At 57.7% G+C, this 8,727-nt stretch overlaps 1 protein-coding gene across 2 annotated transcripts in view; it reads right to left on the minus strand.

The window, feature by feature from the left end:
* Positions 1 to 8,707, minus strand: part of MATN4 (matrilin 4) — a 38,468-nt gene extending 29,761 nt beyond the window's left edge. For both annotated transcript variants that reach the window (XR_015276969.1, XM_086852815.1), the window contains exon 1: positions 8,395 to 8,707. The gene's annotated coding sequence lies outside the window, so the exon portion shown is untranslated. The remainder of the gene's footprint in view (positions 1 to 8,394) is intronic.
* Positions 8,708 to 8,727: the final 20 nt, after the last annotated feature.

Genomic DNA, 8,727 nt, shown 5'->3' on the forward strand with positions numbered 1-8,727 from the left:
CTCAGTCCATATATTCAAAGGCCAGGAGGGACAGGGATAATGCCTGAATGTAACCTTAAGTGTTACTGATCCATACCAGGAATCCCTGCATCGCTGCTGTGCTTTTCAGCTCAGCAGGAGCTGCTTCTCAGCAGCCAAATACCCAGCACCAGATGTTTTGGTTTTTTATTGGAGGCCCAAATGGGGTTATTTAAGAAGGAAAAGGGAAAAAGAGAGAAAAAACTTCAGTGTGAAACCCAGCTCCTCCCTAGTTGGCGTGACTCTGCCAAGCTCTGTTGTTTTACACAATTAGACACACGCAGAAATGCAGTGCTGGCATCAGCAGGAAACTGCTGATTTAGATACCATAAAAAGCAGCCAGGTTTCCTGGAGCTGGACACAAGCATTTTGCAGAGTGGGTCTTAAAATACTTTATTTAGACCTCCGTGGCATCCAAAGGCCCATGGTGTACCTGGAAACTTTCTGGTTTGGCAGTCCTGAGCTGGGCTTTGAAACAACCCAGCAGCCAGACTACAGTGGTAGTGAACCCACCCTGACCTTGGGGCAGTGGGCAGGAGAGCAGGGGAAGCACAGTCCCCCATGACCTGCAGCACCCCAGGATGCACAGATTACTTCCGTGTTTTCTGTGATCTGGAATGTCTCAGATGCAGCGGTGCCCTGCATGCAGTCCACCCTCAGCCTTGTTGTGTGCCACACTGTGGCTCCAGGTGCTGAATTTGGGGCTGCAGAGGACATACAGCCTCATCACCCAGCAAGGAGATGCTCAGGCATGCCTGGAGTCTTGGCATCCTCCATCCACAGCTTGTACCTGTCCCTGACTCCCACAGGAACACAAGAGGTTAGGTCCCCAGCATCCTACTCCAGGGCTTCCCTGGGAACAGCACCTCCCTAAACTGCACCAGGAGATGGGGTTGCTTTTTCCCCAAAATAAGGACTCCACTGAGGGTAAAAAGCTGTTGGCAGACATATCTCTGCATCTGGAGGTGCTGTGGAAAAACTGGGAGAATATTATAGCACATGCCAACAGCCATGGGCCGGTGGAGAAGGGTGGACACGTAGAGATTCACAAGGGATTCAAAAGCAAGTTCCTTGAGCAGGTGGCAAAGTCCTAATGTGCTCATTAGGTGGTGGGAGCAGTGGTACAAGACTGTACAGCTCCCATTTCTGGAAAATGCTCGAGTATCTTACACAGGTGTGGGGGCTCCCCCTGTGCTGCTGCTGCTGCTTGGGCCACGCCATCAGCCCACACTTACCATCCCCTGCACTCACCTCCCAGCAAATCCACCCCAGCCCTGATGCACCTCAGGCTGAGATGCAAGAAAATACTTTAATCAACCCAAACAGAGGATCCTCCATATTTCCCCCAAAAGCATTTCCTCCCCCATCTACTCAGTGAAGAGCTGGAGGGCGGTGAAAGGATGGGGTGAAGCCTTTTGGTTGCTGCCTGCATCAGGAGCCCACAGGCTCCTCCACCCTCCCTCAGAGGCCAGGCCATAATTCACATTTTATGAATGGAAAGCACCCTGGGTTATATTTAGCACCAACCCAGGCCCAAAGGGCAAGAGGATGCTTATTGACTTCAGGGCCTTGGAACAAGCCTGCCTTGTTATGTTTACAGCACTTTGCAGGACGGGGAGGCCAAGAAAGCACCGAGTGGCTCATTCCTAAGGCTGATGGATTAAACAAACAGCCGCAGTAATTCAAGCCACATGGGGAAAGGGGAGAGGTGGCAGGGGAGGTCTGGGGGGCCTCGAGGGGCTCCTGCCTTCCCCCTCCGGCCACGGGCTGCCTTTAATCTGCTTTTCACAGCAGGTCCCGCTCTGGGAAGGAGGAGCTTTGAGCTCCTGCAGGCGACACTTGCTCGCCACGAGGAACATATGCTCCACGCCGCTCGGCGGGGCTGGGAGCGTGGCAGAGCTGTTTATTTGCATAATCACTGATTAACACAAATGTCTCGGACAGGCGCCAGGCAGGCAGTTGCATGTTCTCGCTCTGGAGTCAGCAGCAGCGCCTGTGTCTGATCCCACAATAACCCAGCGTGTGTCCGGGAAGGAAACACTGACAGCCCGTCTGACAGCTCTGCTCTGTGCTCCTCAGCTCTGCCTGCAGCTCCTCCCTGGCCCCCAGGAAGCCAGCGACATATAAAATGTATATTTTAAAATCGAGAGTGATAAAAACCCTCACACCGCTCCAAGAGCTGGGGATTTAGGAAAAGCATGGGATGCTTTAGGGATGCACGGGATAATTCATGTGTAAAATGTGGTGTCACACGAGCATCTCCAGCCGATGGTGAGGCTTGAAGGCAACGGGGATCCCCTGTTCCCGGTATCCAGGGTGCAGCTGGATCAAGCAGCCACGTCAGGTCCCAGGGGAGAGCATTTCCTTCCAGAACATCAAGAAGGAAATGAAACCCTGGCTTTCCTACCCCAGAGGAGCACGAAGCCCCAGCCTGGGCTGTGTCACTGTGCTGCCCGTTTGGAAGAAGCTGCTGCCATCTAGTGAAGCCAGCCCAGCCCAGAGATCACAGTGCCTGCCCACGCTGGGCACCTCAGGCCATCTCCAGGGCACATCTCCTGTCCAAACCAAAGAGTTTGGCTGTTTTTTAAACAGCCACTGAGCTGCCTTTTGCCCCAGATCACACAGCAGGTTTCCCGATGGGTTGGTTAAGTGTTTTCCAGAAAGGGGAGGGCAGCAGTGGAATGCATGGAGGGTGGGCAATGTCCATTCCCTGCTCACATCCAGCTGGTGACACCACTCCTGGCACTGAGGTGGCAGGTGGGCTGGCTTGCTTGCAGGGTAATTTATAACAACACCTGCAGGAAGACCAGAAAAACTCTGGTTAAAGCGGGGATTTTGCAACCCCTGAGTGCAAGGGTTGGGCGAAGGGGGAGCAGGCTGGGGGGCTGTAAAGAGTGGGGCTGTTCTGTGCCAGTGAGGTGTGTGTCTCAGCAAGGACAGCCCCAGGGCAGGTCCCTCTGCTGTGCTGTGACTTGGTCACCTCCCTGACAGGAGTGTGGCCAGGGCAGTGGCAACTCTGCCAGCTCCCCGCCCATAGCCAGTGGAGAGGCACAGCTGTAGGCCAGCATCACCAGGGAATCTGCATCAGGATGAGCTGCTGCTCGTCCCCATGTGCTGGAGACACTCCCTGCGAGTAGCCTGTCCCCCCTGCTCTGAGCCCTGGGGCTGTCCCTGCCCCACACCCCCAGGCAGAGCCTCCAGGCAGGCCAGGGGCCCATGGCCCACAGCATTCAGTGGAAATGTCTGTAACCCTGGCCCTCAGAAAGAGGGGATATGGGCAAAAACCTTTTATTGAAAACTGCCCCAAGGTGTTGAGGCCCAGGGCTGATGCAGTGCACAAAAGGGACTCAGCCAACCAGACTGAGCCAAGGGGCCAGTTACTGCATCACAAGCCATAAAATCCCTCTCCCTGCCAGGCCTGGTCCCAGCCCTACCCACACATCCCTGAGCATCCCACCAAGGGCACTCCTGGCCCCAGCACACAGGGCCATAGATTTGCACAGTGCCCAGAAACCCTGTGCTGATTTTATCCTTTTTCTGACAGAGCTATAAATTACCCAGCTGGGCCTCAGGATGCAAAACTATGCTGGGGCCAAAATAAGCCAAGCTGGGTTGCTGGGGAATTACAATTACCTGCTCAAGAGGCTTCAAGCGCATCGGGAAGTGCTCAGGCGTGTGGCCCTGCTGGCCAGGCTCTGAAATAAACCCAAATAGCATCAGGGACAGAGTGAGCCCGAGGCACCCGTGGGTGCCCATGGCACCAGCAGTGCCAGGAGTGGGTGTTATTAGCCCCAGGCCAGGGATGGGCAGTTCAGGGGCAGAGACTGCCACGCTTCTGTGCCCACAGCCCTGGGCACTCAGCCCTGCCCATGCAGCCAAAAAGCCTGTGGAAAATTAGGCTTCCTTTTTGTCAGTGGATTTTTTTTTCTTTCCTAAAAGCAAGCAGAAAACAAGCTCATTCCTGTCAAGCTCTGGACTCCCTGCAACTCAGGGAAGGACCAAGCCCAGGGGCCAGCAGTATCCCACAGGGCTGGGTCACTGTCCCAAGGCTGAAGCTGGGGCTTGATGGCCTGATCAGGGGTGTGGGGTCAGCGCTGGACACGGCTCCCTGTGCTCAGCCCCACGCCACAGCCCTGCTGGGGGCTTTGGGGATCCAGTGAGCGGGGGCCGGGTGGAGGGCCCTGGCAATCTCCTTTCATCCTGTTCTCAAAAGAAACACATGGATCATTTTTTCAGGATTCTAGGGAAGGAAAGTAGCTTTTTAAACAGCTTAAATAAACAACCAGGCTTGAAAAACACGGCCCTGGTTTCCACGCACTGCTGCAGTAATTAGGGTGCAGACCAGGCCGGCAGTAACAGATCAGCACTGAGAAGGAAAGGACTGGACACAGCTCCCTCCCTCTGAGGCCAGGGATTTGGGATCAGTGGAGCTGCCAATTGAGGAGCTCAGCAGCACCCCTGGGTGCTCACACCAGGGCTGTGAGGCTTGGCAGGACCCTGGCATGGCTTTGCCCAGAGCACTGTGAGGAGCAGGCAGGATGCAGTACATGGAGCAAACTGGCACCCAGCTGCATGGTGGTGCTGCCAGAGCCCCCGTGCCCCTTATCCTGCTAAATCCAACCTGCCCTGGCTGGTTTGGGCAGGGACAGCTTAGGGGTGAAGCCCCAGCTGTCCCACTGGTGGCCCTCACCTCTGCAGCAGACTTGGCCAGAGGCAGAAGGAAAGGCACTTCATAAACCCACTCCAGCAAATGTCTAAATGAACAGCAAGAGCAGGAAGGGTGCCAAGAGGCAGGGTGAGATTTGCTCTTTGCTTTTCTGCCTTTGGGTGCTCACCAGGAGTGTGGCTGTGGCAGAGGAGCCTCCCCACCGCAGCTGTGGCTCCCAGGGAAGCTGGGGATGCACCCAGGGTTTGTTCCCAAGCCCCTGCCCAGGGTCACCAGCCCTGCTGTGCTGTTTTTGGGTGTGCGTGGTCACTGTCCCCTCGCACCCCACCGAGATCCAACACGTGTGTGTGCCCACAGCCCTGGGCTGTGCTGGGGGAGCGGGTGGGTTTGAAGGGCTCTTTGTTCCCCCGTGTAATTATACCTGAGCAGCGGAATAGAAACGTGCTGAAAACCCCTCGCTGGACCTTTCTGACAGGAGCCGGGGCGTTTGGCTGCACAGTGGCTCCATTGTTCCCTTCCACGTGTCTCGAGCAGCCAGACCACCTCCTGCACCCCCCGCTTCCCCAAAATAACCAGCCTGTGATTAAAAAACAGGTCCTTTCCCTCCGATACTGGGCACAATGCCCCAAGCCTCCACCCTAGCCAGGGCTGGCAGGGCGACTGTGGCAGCAAGGGCAGGGCCCGCAGGTCAGGCGGTGCTTTTGGCACTGGGGACACCCCCAGCAGCCCGGACCTTCACAGAGCCATGGGGACATCCATGGGGCCGCGTACCCATCCCTGCCCACGGCAAATCCCACGGGCGGGAAGGGGCGGGGGAGAAATAAAACACGGGGGAAGAAGAGGGGAAATGGGAAAAAAAAGGAAAGGAAAAAAGACAAACTCCGCATCCAGCAGGATTCACCACCATTCCTGAGATCCGCAGTCCTGTGGCAGAAGCCGCTGCCACCGAGGAATTCCCACCCGCAGCGGGGGCCGGTCGGGCAGCCCGGACCCAGCAGGGAGAGCCCTGAAAGATGCTCTTGGCGGTGGGAACCAGCGGGGAGCGGGGACACAGCCGGGGAGAGCCGGGGAGAGGCGGGGAGAGGCGGGGGCAGAGCCGGGGACAGAACCGGGGGGCAGAGCAGGAGGGCAGAACAGGGGGGCAGAACCGGGGGGCAGAGCCGGGGGGCAGAGCAGGAGGGCAGAGCAGGAGGGCAGAGCAGGGGGCAGAGCAGGGGGGCAGAGCAGGAGGGCAGAGCAGGAGGGCAGACCCGGAGGGCAGAGCAGGGGGGCAGACCCGGGGGGCAGAGCAGGGGGCAGAGCCGGGGGCAGAGCAGGGGGGCAGAGCAGGAGGGCAGAGCAGGGGGCAGACCCGGGGGGCAGAGCAGGGGGCAGACCCGGGGGGCAGAGCAGGGGGCAGAGCAGGGGGGCAGAGCCGCGGGGCGCGGGGCCCTGGGCGCAGTGCCGGGCGTGGCCAGGAGGGGGCAGCAGACACGCGGGGAGCGGGGCCGGGCGGGCAGGGAGCCGGGAAGGAGCGGGGCAGGGAGCCGGGAAGGAGCCGGGAAGGAGCGGGGCAGGGAGCCGGGAAGGAGCGAGGCAGGGAGCCGGGAAGGAGCGGGGCAGGGAGCCGGGAAGGAGCGGGGCAGGGAGCCGGGAAGGAGCGGGGCCGGGCGGGCAGGGAGCCGGGAAGGAGCGGGGCCGGGCGGGCAGGGAGCCGGGAAGGAGCCGGGAAGGAGCGGGGCCGGGCGGGCAGGGAGCCGGGAAGGAGCGGGGCCGGGGCGATGCCGCGGGTTCGGCCAGGGAATGATGGCTGTCCATTTCCTGGAAGAGTTCCAAACCGTATTGGATGAGGCCCTGAGCAACCTGGTCTAGTGGAAGTTGTCCCTGGCCCTGGTAGGGTTTGGGGTCCTTTCAAAGCGAGTTATACTCTGACTCTATGAATAAACACAACCCTTCAAGAGCCACTTTGGCACAGGGGACAGGCTTGGACCCCCCAAAGAGACCAGAACTTTGGGCATCACCACCTGCACTTGGTGACTGGCACCAAGCAAGACCGGACAGAGGACAGGGAAGGAGGAACTGAAAGGTTTCAGCCCCAAGTATCAGAACATCCCTACAGCAAAGGGTCACCTGCAGCCAGTGATAGCAGAGGAAGGAAAGTTTTCACCCGGCCGACCCCAGCCCCAAGGACAACCTGCTCTGTTACGTCCCACAGTCCCAGCTTATCCAGCTAACTGGGAGCCCCGTGATGCCCCACTCCAGCCCCAGTGGGCAGAGGAGGGCTGTACCCAGAGCTCCCATCCCCTGGGCTCACCCTGACCCTGCCTGCAGCCACAGGGAGCCCAGCTGTGCACCTGACTCAGTACCCAGGGCCTGGGGCAGGCTCATGGGATGCTCATGGGAAACACCACATCTCCAGGCTGCAGGAATTGTGCCCTCCCAGACTCTGATGCTTCGAGGTGTTGGGGACAGGCACCACAATCACCAGCACAGCACTGCTGTGACCCATTTTGGCACACAGCACAGCACACACCCACAAACAAGGGACCCAAACACCCACAAACATCACCTCAAAACCCCCTGGAAGCCATAAAGCAAAGGGTGGGTCAGCAAGGTTACAGCTAATTTTCCAGCTCCTCCATGTCCCTCATTCAAGGGAGCATTTGGGAATGACAGACCTTTCCTGGCCGCTCGATCACATCAGTACCTGGGGGGGTTCCAGCTGTTTTCAAGCTAGATAAAGTGGATCCTCAGCCTTTTGATTTTAAAACCAGAGCAGTACTAAGAAAAAAAACCAAAGAGTGCCATGTGTGAGGTCAGAGCTGAAGACCAGGAATGCTCAAGGTATTTGTGCCTCTCAGCACACAACCAGGTACAAGCAGGCTAGCTAGAAAGGCAGAGAGGCAGATGGAAGGAACAGAGACAAATCCATCTCAGGAGCTGGGGCTCTGCAAGGGCAGGCAGGCAGCCAGGCTTGTGCTCTGGGGATTTGCAGACAACCCGTCCAGATTGCTTTACAAAAACAAGGCACTTTTACGCTGAGGGCAGTTTTGGAAAGTACACAGGATTCTTGCAACCAAGAGACGAAGCCCAGGAGAGAAAGAAAGGGAAAAGAAAGAAAAAAATAAAAGTGACAAACATAGGTTGTTCCAAGCAGCCCTTCCAAGAACCTGTCAGAGCCAGGAGAACATGGAGATTGCAGGAGTACGTCACCGATGTGCTGACAAACAGCAGCTCCCACGGAGCACAGGAGGGCCCTGGGAGCACATGGAGCTGCTTTTCTTAGCACTGCATGAGACTCTCAGAGGACCTTTGAGAGCACACCTGGCACAGAGCAGGCAACAAGGAGCAGGGCACGTGCTACTCCCTCACCCTGAGGGAGCCAGTGTACTCTAGTCCCAGTTTGTTTCCTCTGTCCGTGCTAATCCAAAGCAGCTGGAGCAGGAATTCCCACCAGGGAGAAGGGAATTCGATTTTCTCGAGGATGATAATCCATTTAAATACAGCACTTCTGAGGAGCCTCAGCAAACAGCCCTGCTCCCCACGCAGCCCCTGCTCGCCCACCTGCCTGGGGAGAGAGGGGGGTCCTGTCCACTGAGAGCAGAGGGGCTCGGACAAACATCAGTTCCTCCAGAGCCTGCCTAAAAATGCAGCTGTTTTTTCCCCAAACAGCATGAAGTCACCTTGCTGCCAGAGCAGCTGATCAGCCCTGCACCCACGGGAAGGCCCACCTTGGTTAAACAGGGTTGGCTTGAAACTCGGTGTAACAAAATACCCAGTACACTGCTCTCATTTGAGGGGACAGGCCTGTGCTGCTGCCATCAGGGGACAGGCACAGGCCTCTTTCTGCCTCTCCTGATTACAAGGGGACAGCACTCTATGTGCCACCACAAAACTGAGCATGAGGGAGGACGCTGTGCTGTCTCTGCTTTACTTGTCTGGAGGAGCTGAGCAGCTCCAGTGACCCAGGGCTGCTGATCCTGTGGGAATCAGGCCTGGGCCAGGCACTGCAGGCAGCTCAGGAGCTGCTGACAAAGCCCCTTTGAGCCACCACACCAGGTCCC

This window comes from Cyanistes caeruleus, chromosome 16 (assembly GCF_971803275.1).
Source record: "Cyanistes caeruleus chromosome 16, bCyaCae1.hap1.1, whole genome shotgun sequence".
Lineage (NCBI taxonomy): Eukaryota > Metazoa > Chordata > Aves > Passeriformes > Paridae > Cyanistes > Cyanistes caeruleus.